Raw genomic sequence first — 12,680 nt, forward strand, 5'->3', positions numbered from 1 at the left:
CTCATAGAATTCTTACTTTTGTCAAATGTTAAAAACAATAGAAGGAAATGTTTTTCTATAAAACTTTCATTGGCAAAATATCTCTATATATTTTGGGTGCATAAGAAAAGTGTCAGTATTCTAGAATGTTTATCACTTGTATTCAGAGAGAATATCTAATGGGGAAGTGACGTTTTCTGCTCCGTGCTCTGCAAGTAAGATATGTGAATCAGATAAAACAGGGACAGGTCTCCTGGGTCTGCAAGGTGGCTTGCTCCTTGACTTTTTCACTTAACAGGCTCTACAACATCTCTGTGGGTTGGAGTTTTATTTTATTTATTTATGTATTTATTTCTTCTTTCTTTTTTTTACTGGTGAGAGCATTAGAAGTGCCAGTATGTGTGTCTAATCTATTGAAATGGACTTGGCTTTTGGAAATGGCTTTTTTTCACTAGTGCTGGATCTCCAGAGCACAGAGATGTTTGTCCTTTTCGCAGTAGCTGTCTGCGATAATGTAGCGGTCATAGATGTTTCCCATACCAACATTCAAATATAGCGAATGTAGGTTATAGTTCTGGACTAATAATTTAAATAAAAATCAATTTCTATTGCAAAAATGTAAAACACATTAAATGTTAATTTCAAGGGCAAAGCTAAATTGAAGTCCTTAAGAAAATACTTTAAATTAGATGAATCACCTGTAAAGCAAACATTATAGAAAAAAGTGAATTTACTTAATATAAAAAAGTTAATAAAATGGGCTGTGAAAGAACACTGAGCAGCAGTGCAAAGATAAGTAGTCCACTCACACCAAAATAAAGCATGAAAGTTCATCTATGATATAAAAGTTTATGGAAAATTTACAAGACAAAATCCATTCCAGTGTATTAAACCAAGGACGACTGGGATTTGTGTGTTTTGAACTGTCAGTAGGCTCATCATAACCATTACAAATCTACTCTGAAATGCTAAAAGAGCAAAAATACAGAGCTAGAAGGTCTGTTTCCTCTGAGCCTCTGGAAAAGAAGTGAGTACTGGCGCTTTTTTTTTTTTTTTTTGCATATGCCATCCTTCCACATGTTGCAATGCAGGAAATAATAGAGCAGGTGGAAAGGTCAGGTGTGTGTAGAGACTTTACTGCATATTTCACTTCCCTGCTCCTTATTTAGAGGTTAATGCAATGCTACGTTACATCGATTCAGCAATAGTTTTGCATTCACCTACTTCAGGAGAAATTTAACTCACAAACTACACCATTAGGTTTATCTATTTATTTATTTTCCCCAGGCTACTTCCTTGGTTCTGTGGTGTTCTTGAAGGAGTCAAATGATAAAATGAAAATTGACCCCCATGGAAATCATAAGCAGTTTGTCAGACTATATTTTGAGACACATGGATTTCTCCAATGACAGAAATGAATTTTCCCCTTTTCTTAGCCTGGTTTCCAGAGAGAAAAGGTGTTAATAATCCACTGTGATGTATATACTTGTGTGCATGTTTTTCCATTTCCTTATAGCCTACTAATAACTTTTAAGCCTGTTGGTACCATTTAAACCAAGTGAAAAAGGAGAGCAATTAAAAAGAAATAATGAAGTAGAGTGGGCCTATTCTTATACCACGAAGGGGGCACTTGTAGAATTTGTGCAGCTCTTACAAATCGTCAGGTAATCCACAGATCAGAGACTTACTAAACATGTTTAATTGCAGTAAAACCAACTGCTGAAGTTCATGTTTTAGTAAATCTAAGGGAATCAAGCTGAGAGACTGAAATCACACAAATTAAGATTAATTCCACTACTCAAGAAATGAGTTGTTTTGCACGATTTAAGCTTGACTTCCATCAATATGAAGAGTTTAAATTGCTTTCAAAATAAATCCTACTTCTTTGTCTCCTGTTTTGTAAAGTTTGCTTTTAGAAAAGCTATGGCATCCCCCTTTAATGATTCAGAGTTTTTTTTCCCACCAAACAGGTTTCTAAATCTATTATTTCATGGTTGCCTTCACGAAGATAACTACAAATGAATGAAAAAAAAAAAAAATGATAGTGACTAAGAAAAAAGTCTGAAGGGTTGATAAAGAAACTCTGTTTTTATTAACACATACACTTGTTTATTTTCTTTTTACCAATAGCATGATTCAAGACTATATTTTTAAAATTTTAATTCTATACTGAAGCAACATTTTGCAATAAACATTTTCTAAAGAAAAAATATTACTGCATAATTGTGCTCCCAGTTAGCATTAATAAAGCATTATATATGTAATTTTTACAACTAGAAGTAGCACTGTGGTTGTCACATTTTATTGTACACATAGCTTGATTGTTGCAGAGTAGACATCTGCCAGAAACATTTCAGTTTAGCATGATGAATTTACTGTAACCCTGTCAAAAATCACATAACAATGCCAAAGTATTGCTTTGAATATAGGTTGAAAAACAGAAATAAGTGTGTTGAGAAAGGTTTTCAAATTCTCTCAGAATCCAGTCATTACTGGTGTTACGGCCAGGCGTGTAGGAATGCTGCTGCTCTGTGGGGGATTCCTTGGAAGTGAACATTACTTACTTAATCAGGGTAGGGAAAAGCAAGATCCTGTTGACTGTAGGTGCTCTGAGTAGGCTATCAGCACCCCAGCGAGGATGCTGGCGCACAAAGGGCAGGCAATTTGCACAAAAGTGTAAAGACTTTTTGAAGCCTTTTGTTAAAATGAAAATGGAAAGAGCGCAATTTGTTTGTGATGCCTTCTGTGCTGACTGTGTTTCAGAGGCTTGATTTTTCACTAATTATATACAAAACACTGTATGCAGCGCCGCTTGGGTTAATATGCTTCTTGAAACCTTGTGTCTGAATTATGTGGGCCCAATTCTGAGCTCAGATAAACAATAGAAGAGACAATCAGGGAAAGCACACGCTGTCTAGGGGCTTAATGGTAATTCTCTAGGATTCTGATATTTCAAGAAATAGCATATCAGGAAAGGTAAGTACTCCCGCATCTTTGATAAAAGATGCTTCATTGTAGTATGTGGTTTAAATAAATGTAGGATATCTCACTTTTTTTCTCAGGCTAGATCTTTTTGTATTTTCAATAGAGGCCAAAGGTGTCCTAGCATGTTTCAAATAGAAGATAAGATATGATCCTGGGATGTAGCTCAAACACCACATTTGTGTATTTTGTAAGACTATTATTTATGAAAGGGAATTACAAATGTGGATCTGCATTTGCATAGGCCCAACTGTCTGCCTGCCTCTATGAATATTACCATAGCCTTCAGGTAAATCCTGGAATTAAGGGTATTGTATCAATACGTAGTCTTATTTAATGGACTTTAAAACCATAAACAATGGAACTGAATGCTCACATATAGATACAATTAGTGTAAATTATTATTTCCTGACATTAATAAACTAAACAACAGGCAGACATTGTTTGTTCTATTATAAATTCCTATTGTTAAGCTGATCTCAAGCACTGTGTGTAAAGGTCTAATGACAGAGTAGCAGTCTGCTACAACATGGGAACCTCTGACTTTGCTGATTTGTAGGGAAAACTTCGCAATTGATACTAATATTAAATGGAGAAACCTAGAACCTACATCTCCCTCTTCCTTGCCCTTCTCAGAAATGTACCTCAGAGTGTTAGGACAGATGGTGTCAGGCAGTTTGAGAGCAAAAAAAACCCCAAACCCAACCCAAACCCTCAAGACCTCTTGAGAGGTGATAGCCTAGAAAACTGGAAACCATGTTGAAAAATGGCCATAGAAGAATTTCTTTGTTCCTTCAGGGAGCTTTGGTGAGGTGTGTGGGAAAGCACCTGTCCTATGAACATTCCTTTCAATATCTGCAATTGCTGAATTTACCACTATAAAATATATTGCTCTGTGACTGAGAATGTTAATATTTCTACATGCACATGAGTTCCTCTCTAACTAAATATTCTTGCTTGGAGTGCTAATGGCTCACATCCTGCTCTGCCCTGCTCCTTTGAATAACCCAATGTACTGATGGACTGACAAGACACCCTATTCTGCTACAGCTGAATTAGGGCCGATACATGTTACACACAGTGCTGCCTGACAAATTGAATCAGCTGCTCTAAGTGATTTTGCCTGTTTCAGAGTACTGGGAAACTCAAAGGGCATCAAGTCAAATTACACATTGATCGCAATTTGCCCTGTAGCTTTTGCACACAGAAGGAATCACACACAACACTTAGAAGATTAGTGGAAGAGACTGCATCAGGGGGATATCGCATGTAAGCATGTAGAAGTTGGACTTCTCTGGATGGTAGTAACATCACAAGTCTAGCCATCCAGGAAAGAGCAAAATTTATGTTGATGTGTGCTTCCCAAATGGCCCAGACATTGACTTCATCGTCCCTTCTACAGACCTTGCAATTCCCAACTTAGCCATATCATAATCCAAGTTTAGTTTTGGGTTATTTTTCCTTCTTCAAATAAACAAAATTTCAGAATATCACAAATTAGAATGATGTCTATATTTGTTTCATATAGAAATACAAATCCATATGCACTAATGTTTATGAACTGCTATGTATTAGAATATCTTTAACCATGAAGATCAGTGATTTGCCACTGTATGATCTACAACTATCTAAAGTTTGGATGACAGACCAGTAGTCGGATGCCTAAACCCACAATGTTTATTTTCTGATTTTACTTTAGAACTGCAGAGGCTAAATGCTTCCTTAAAAAACAGTAGCAAAACTAACTTGAAAGAAAAAATCAAGAAAACAAAGATTCTTATATGAACTGTTTATTCCAATAGCTGACATTTAAAAGACAATACAAGATACTGTATGACTTACAATGATACGCCAGGCATCAGCACAAAAAGCTCATCTTTGTTTCATTAGCAATGCTTGCGCTGTCTGGGGCCTCCTCCTTCTCCTTGTTATGCTGATGAGCAAATTTTGCGCCAATGCAAAGCATGCTCCTCAGAGGAGTGTTGTAGGTATTCCTAAGATAAATAAACCTCTGTGTACTGGGTCTCAATTTATTGATCAGGAATTTACGTAGAGTCAGATCGGGTTCGGCACAGATGTATATATTTTGTTTTTTCTGAATGGTCTTCCAAGTCATTTAGTCCACCAAATGATCATGAAGATTTCTGATTTCTGTCTGTTACCACCTAGATTTCTTATTTGTTGCATGTTTTCTTCCAGTTGGTTACTAAAAGCACTAACACCGTTTTTATCCTTTTCTGCTTCTAAGAAGCCAGTCACTTGGTTTCTATTCTTGGTATTGCCTCTTACAGTTATAGACCTGGCAAACATACCAAGAAAACATGTTCTACCACTTCTGTTAATTGAGGTTGCCAGTCGATGACAGGTGACAGCGAATGAAACTGAGGGATTTGTATTGTTGTGTATGTAAAAACTTAAGGTTTATTTCCTTTCCCATTCTGGGTTTGGACACAGTCTTTACTTCTTTTACCTAATCTTTACTACAAAGTCATGATAAATGTTTTGGGAAAAATATGCTGCCCCAAACTCTTCCTAACACAATTTCTATTTGTTTGCTTAAGCTGAAAGCTTTTTTGTTTGTTTGACTGTTTCAGTAAATTCCTGAAGGAATAAACAGAAGGAAATAATGAACGGAATAAGTAAAAAGAAGTAAACTATGCATTTTTAGTAGCTGTCGTCACCAGATATGAAGGTGGTTTGGATTAAAGAATTGATAGACTTTTGACTGGACTTTAAATCTACTGTATCTGTTGTTTAAGGTCAAATGTCTCAACAAGATCTTTCTATAGAAGCGACTTGTTAGGTTTTACTTTTCTCAGGTCTCTTCTACAAATTTTTCCCCAACTTCCTTGATTTCAAAAGTGACAATGATGGTATTTGGGTTTTCTGGGAATTTCTACACTGTGATGCATGTTGTGAACAGATTTTTTTTTCTAGTTCTGCTTCTGGGCTTCCTCTGATCTTTGTAATGTACAGTGCAGTGCTGTCTTCCCTAGGCATTTCTCTCATCATTTTCTTAACTTGTTCTTGTGTTCCTCGTACTGGGGTAGCTTGTGGAGCTGTGCAAGGGAATCGTTCACAATACTAGCTAAACTGCAGAAAAGCACTTTTAAGGATTCCACAGAAATAAAGAATTATGAGCATTTTTCTTTTTTAAGCTCAAAATGAGGAAAAATTAAGATCTCACAAGCCTCCAAAGAGCCTTCCACCTTGACCTGTCAAACCAACACATAAATACAAAAGTTTTATCCATTATAAATGCAACATACTTTTGTAGGAACTGCTTTGCTTAGGTCTGTATTAAGGTTATAATGAGTAAAAAAAAACACTATTGGATCAAAGCCAAGAATTTGTTGATAAACGTATTTAAAAACTTGAACACCTTTTAATTCCTCCTACTCCCTGAACCAGGAAATCATAACCTTTCATGCAAAGCAAATACACTGCCAGAGTAAATTGTATAGATATTGCTGAATTGGATCCTCTTGTTTAAAGTTTTTTGTAATTTTGCTTCCTTTCTCAAATCACAGTTGCGGTTGCTGGAACTCCTGTAGGCCAGATGACCTACCTCCTCATGGGGCTTACAGCATCCATCCTACCAGATGGCACTGAGAGAAAACCTACTACTCCTTATCTGCTCCCATTTTGGCTTCCTTGGTACACGTGCTTGTAAATATTTACTTTTTATGTTTGATTTCTTATTTTAGCTACTTAGGGCTTAAGCCAGTGTCCACTAGGAAGGCAAGAAAGAAGTGTCCAAACAGATTATCCGAGACTTAATATTTCCTCTTGAAAAGTAACCAATGCTCATCCAGAAGTATTTGATTCATGTGCTTGCGGACAAAAAAGACTTCGCACAGAGGCAGCTTATACTCCTACCTCTGTCTGCAGGTCTGTGTCCATAAACTTGATCATAAAGTGTTTATTCACTTTGGTTTCTGCTTAAAACCAAGTGTTTGCTACATACCATGAAATCAGTAGGTCCTAATAATGAACCTGCAAATTCATTTTGCTGTTTATGTTCTAGTGTTGTGTTTATATATTAACTTGGTAGGACAAAACTGGCTCATATTTCTGGGAGCACTTTTAACCTGCCACCTGGTGTTTTATTGTGTCTCAAGATGGAGATTTAAGTTATAGACATACTCTAAAAGGTATCCAAACTAAGAATCCATCAAAAACTGGGACATTCTCCCAATTATTCTTTGATTTTGCTGATGATTTTAACAGGAATATTGGTGCTGTTTAGAAACCAGAGAAATTACAAGATCTGTGGGGCACCCCATCTAGTGAGGTTGTCCCCACTCATGGCAGTGGGGGCTGGAACTAGATGATCGTTAAGGTCTCTCCAACCCCAAACCATTCTATGATTCTATCATATGAAATGCAGAGTTTACCCACAGATGGTTTAACAGTGATTTTGGTTTTGCTTTTTCCAGTGTGACTTGGCTGTGCCTCTTATTTGTCTTTATTTATTTATTTTTCTTTCCCCTTTATCACTCTGTGAAGTGTTTTGGCCTGCCTTTTTCACGGCTGTTCATGACAGCCTCTTGTCTATTTGTACAGAGCTTCTGCCCTTTTTCTTTTCATCACAGCATGGCCAGTCAGCCAGTCTCACCGGCAGGAGTTAACTGGAACTTGGGTACTTTTCCAGTTGAAGGACAAAAGTGTTCTTCCTGCAACCTGTATTTCAATAATGAGTGAAGATAAGTTTTGTAGTCAACTTTAAATAAAAAACACATGGTTTCCTGCAGCTGGAGTCTTAATCTTGCATTAGGCTTCCCACAGCCAGTGCTGCAAGTGGCAGCTTTTAGAAGCTGGTGGTACTGCAGCTCTTGATTTTGCAACTGCAAAATGCTCTTTTTGGTTAAACTCGAGTTTATGGTTGCTCATCACAAAACTACTAAAAGAAAAAGAGCTTTTGCCACTTCTTGCTTTTGAAATTGCTGCTGGGAAATCAGTGGAGCCCAGTCCTGTTATTTTATCAGAGACTGCAGTTTCTGTACAGAAGGCAGAAAACCACTCTAGACTTTATTTAGTAGCATTGCTCTCAATTTAATTAAACCTTACATGCCTCTGTTTTTGGATATCTTCCTTTCTAGAATTAGCAGAGTTGTCTAATAGTAGAGTTACATAGCTTGTAAAAATTGTATTAATCTTGTTGGTTTAATAGCTGCATGTTTTTGTGTTCACTTCCTCTGTTGTTCTTGCGGAAGGTGCCATAATCTTAAATCCTCATCTGAAAATGTTATGAGCTTGTCACTTTTTTTTTTTCTCTTGACTCACATTTCAAAGAGATCTGCTTCTTTTTATCATCCTGTCTGCCTTCCTATTACAATTTTACATTATGATATTGAAGCAGTCTTTGATCGTTTTGTAGTTTGCGTAGGTCCTTGTGTAATATGTTCACATGCTTGTCTAGTAGCATGTTCACTTGCTTGTCTAGAACGCTGCATGTCAGTGAGACAACCTGCACAAGCCTAATCTCATCTCCCTCAGTTTTTTGAATAGCTGGCATATTTTGTCTGATCTGCTATAGAAATTGTCTGAGTGTTTGGCTGAGCCCTTTTTGATAATTAATATATTATTCACCAGGGATTTATAAATACATTTCCTCCAGCTTTATCTTCTTTCTTTCTCTGAATAATAAGAACTTCATATGCACAGGGCACTGTCACTGTATCTTCCCAGTTGCTCCCCACCCCTTTCACTGACATGATTTTACCACACTGGTAGATAATTTGGTGTTTTTTACGCTACTGATAACATATGATAGTGAAAAGTATTCTGCTGTTGTCAACAATACTCACTCCGTTTAAGCACTTACGTTAAGATTTGGCATCACTGTGCAATGACTTGTTATCAAAGATATAGATCTTTTGAAACAGAAAGTGTGCTTGCTATCTTGGCAGGGGTCAATTACACTTATAAGTTTCACTGGAATGAAGAAGGTTAATGAGTGAGGAATAAGTGTGAGCATGAGTGGCAGAATCTATTTCACTGTGGTTATGGGTGAGTACCAAGGATTCTCTTCTCCTTGCACCCATTAAACTGAGTTTTGGGGCTTGAAGACTGGTAAAGTTTATCTTTGCTCACGCAGACTGATGATTTTGGGACTTGCTTTTTATCAGGAATATGTATAAAGTGAATTTACATGTATTTGCATGGGTATTCAGAAGGAAGTTAATGGTAATGTAAATAAGAAACAACATTACAAGTTTTTGGGAAATTTATTTTATTTTATTTTACTTTTTTTTTCTTTGTTTGGTTTTGTTTTGTAATGTTTTATGGTATTGCCTTGCAAAAGAAAAGACAGAGTTTCTGGTTGCTCTGTAACAGGGGAAACAGGGAACAGTCAGCAAAGTTCCTGTAGAGAGAGGAAGGGGAAGGAAAGGGACCTAAACTTTCGTTTTGGCTGCGTTCTGCATAGGCTGAAAGCCCCAGGGAAACTTCCAAGTGCTGGAGTAGGTAGGCTACAATGTACTGATCCAGTCTGCAGATAACCAGAGCACAGCTGAGGGTGGGGAGTCTTGAAACTGATTAAAAGTAATCACAGCCCTGTGGCCCCAGGCATGCAGAAAACAGAACCATTAATGCTATCCGGGAATCCATATAATGTCCTACATAGCAATTGCCAGTAAAGAGAAGAATAAATTTCTCTAGCACTTCTTCTTGAAGCCAGGGAATTTCTTCTATCTGCCGGTATGGTGAATAAGAGTGTTATCCTGCAGTGTGCCGAGTGTCAGGCCCAGTGCTGGTGGTGCTGCACAGTGAGCTCTCTGTATCCAAGGGGGGCCTCGACTTTTCATGTTTTTCACTTTACAGTCCAATTTATATCCATCTTAATTCATTATCCAATTGAGGCTGTACAGAGCGATACCAATATATTTTTTTTTCTTTTGTACTCAATGAATTATAATATATAGAATAACAGTGGGAAGAAATTGTTGAAAAATAATTGCAATGAGATATTTCAATAACAGCTTATACAGAACCTGCTGGGAATACCTCATGTACTGTTGATTTCAATAAGAATATTTACTGTAATAAACACAGTAGAGCTCTATTTTTACTTTAATATAAAGATTTATGTAAAAAAGGGATGAATTACGTTACTCAGTTGTATCTCTTGAATTATCTTAACCATATGTGGTTGCTCTTAAAATTAACCAATTTATTATTTTCTAAAGAGCAGCTGGGGAACTGTTTAATATATAAATCTGAAAGCGATGTAATTACAAACAGAGGGGCAGAAGCAATATTATGTAGTCACAGTTTAGAAACTGAGCCTTGAGTATCTTAATACATGCCTACATAAATGATTAGTATTAGTTTGCTTCAGCACTTATCTCAATGGATTGTTTTTGCCAGAGCACGTTTATTCCACCTGTTGGTAAACGAGTAAACCACTGAATTCAAATTTCTTCTGTGATTTTTTCCTTCTCATTTGTGCCAGTTTCAGCTTGTTTTAAATAAATTCCTTATTTTCATGCACACATAAAAATTGGACCAAATCACTAAGGAAGCCGAGAGCATTTGGAATAGAATTTAAGAAATGTAATTATCAAAAAAAAAAAAAAAAAAAAAGAAAATGACATTTTAGGAATTTAAAAAGTACATGTGTTTATGTATGCATTTACACTTATAACGCTCAGTTAGTCCTTGTGAAAGATATTTCAACATTGAAAGATATATATGTGTAGCCGCTGCAAGGTCTTTGACTTTTGTGCTTGCTACACAAAGTAATTATGTATGTGCTGGGTAACGATGCAGCCATTGCTTCTGGGTCTAACTGATCGCCATAGCTGCTGTATATAATATCTGCCCATGTATTTGTAAGGGTTAAAATTAAAGAGAATAATATCTTTTTACTCTAGGTGACCACTGTTTTTAAAAATAATGGTTATAATTTTAGAAATCAGAGTTCATTCACACTACTCAGCAGACATAATTCTGTACAAGTGTAATAAATTGCTACTCTTTTGCATTATTTAGGGTAGCTCAGATAGGATGCTTTGAACTAGAGGATCTATCTCTCACTTTATTAAAAATACTGAATTTTCCTTATTTTTTCAGTGTTGTACATTTTATACTGCTTCCTTATTAATGCCTTTGTTTTAAAAATGGGGCAGAGAGACTCCTGATCTCAGCAAATATCTTACTGAGTATACTTTTGCTTTGGGGCAAGCACAACTTAATATTCATAAATCTTGGAATGCAGAAGCGGAACGTGAAGAGAATCAATGTAGATTCTCAAGCATTAGGTATTGGGGCTAAATATCTGATGTGAACAACTTATCAGAGGATTGGCAACATTATTAAAGTATCATGTAAGAATCAAGCTGTTTCTAAGTTTCAAAAAGCCATGGAAAGATCCCTAGTACTAGTTGACATTTCAATAAAATATGGCTAAGAAGAAAATACCTCATATAAAGAGATCTCAACAGACTACCATAAAATGAAACAATAAAGTAGAAGCCAGTGCAATAAAATAAAAACAGATCCATGTACTGATACGTGAAATCTGAAAATCAATTAAAGCTAGTTTTTAAAATGACAAGCAAGTAGTTCATGTTCTAAAAGACACAGCAAATCATGTGTTGCATGTGCAGTTTAAAAAATATTTATTTTTGATTGATGAAAATTCTCAGTAGGTGCCTATTCTGTGCACTGCTAGCTCCATAGCCACATTAACAGTCATTGTCTCAATTTGTAATATGGATAAAAGTGTCAGGGCAAGTGTAATAGAAGATAGTTTATAACAAATCTACAGCCCTCTAAATGAAGCTCAGAGTTTCATTAAAGATGACTGAAGAGGAAACAGGCTTTGTTACGTATTGAAGACTAGGAAGTCAAGGCTGTGGCAGGCAGATGGCAGAAGCCAGTTCACAAGTCACCGCACCTTTGGAAAAAACATTCTGCCACCAGTTGTCCCTCTTTGGTACTAAGGGGAGCGTGTGTTCAGCTTTGTGGATGATATGGACGCAGGACGTTGTGGAGTTTCCTACTCTGTAGATGTTCAAAATCCGCCTGAACGCCTTCCTGTGTAACCTCATCTAGGTGTTACTGCTCCAGCAGGGGGATTGGACTAGACGATCTTTCGAGGTCCCTTCCAATCCCTAACATTCTGTGATTCTGTGATTCCATGATTCTGTAATGGTATGGAGATGGTGTGGAGCAGCCTGGACACCAAAGCCTGGTCTCGAGTTGTATGTAGCAGCCTCGAGTATGGGGTTGCCTCAGCTGCTCTAGAGCCACAGGGGCTCTGGCTGGAAAAGAGCAGCGACTACACTTAAGTGACTTTGTGAGCTGTTTTTCAGTGCACGATGTGTGTCCCCTTCTACGTTTGACTCAGAGAAGGTAAGTATTGCTTCCAAGTCTGTCCTGCAAGCCCAAATGCAGGCAGAGAATCCTGCTTCTTTAGCAAAGTTCATGCCTGGGAACTTCTACATTTAGTGACTTATGACAACTAGACAATTTTTTCAGTGGCATTTTAAAGAATTCTATTGAACAAGAAGGAACAGAATCCATCTTTCTCAACTGTGCTGGTTTTGCAGGTCTCTAGTTGCAATAAAAAGCATTAAAACTTTTTTTTTTTCCTTCTTACTGAAGTCAGCAGATCCTACTCAGAATGCTCAAAAGGAATGGCTCTGTGGAATAAACCGTGCTATTATTACTCAGATATGGTAACTCTTCAGGGTAGGAGAGAAAAAAGACTT

The sequence above is a fragment of the Patagioenas fasciata genome, chromosome 1 (genome assembly GCF_037038585.1).
Source record: "Patagioenas fasciata isolate bPatFas1 chromosome 1, bPatFas1.hap1, whole genome shotgun sequence".
Taxonomy (NCBI): Eukaryota; Metazoa; Chordata; class Aves; order Columbiformes; family Columbidae; genus Patagioenas; species Patagioenas fasciata.